Source organism: Mesitornis unicolor, unplaced genomic scaffold (assembly GCF_000695765.1).
Source record: "Mesitornis unicolor isolate BGI_N332 unplaced genomic scaffold, ASM69576v1 scaffold29069, whole genome shotgun sequence".
In the NCBI taxonomy this organism is placed as follows: Eukaryota; Metazoa; Chordata; class Aves; order Mesitornithiformes; family Mesitornithidae; genus Mesitornis; species Mesitornis unicolor.
This window is the reverse complement of record NW_010205663.1, coordinates 2,728-2,951: the sequence shown is the minus strand read 5'-3', so window position 1 is coordinate 2,951 and position 224 is coordinate 2,728.

Sequence of the window (224 nt, the reverse complement as noted above, 5' to 3'; positions counted from 1 at the left end):
GGGTCCCATTCCCAACCCCTTGTCCTGCTGGCACGTGCAAGTTCCCCATAGAATGGGGATGGCGCAAAGGTGCATTTCTCACGGGGCATCACTCCTGCCCAGGTCTCTTTTTGGTAGCAACTGAAAGCAGCCAGAGTGGCGCCGGGTGGATTCTCTGATGTCTAATACCTGGGTTGTGCTCGGCAGCAGGAGGAAGGGTGGGGAGGCAGGCCAGGGGGGGAAGG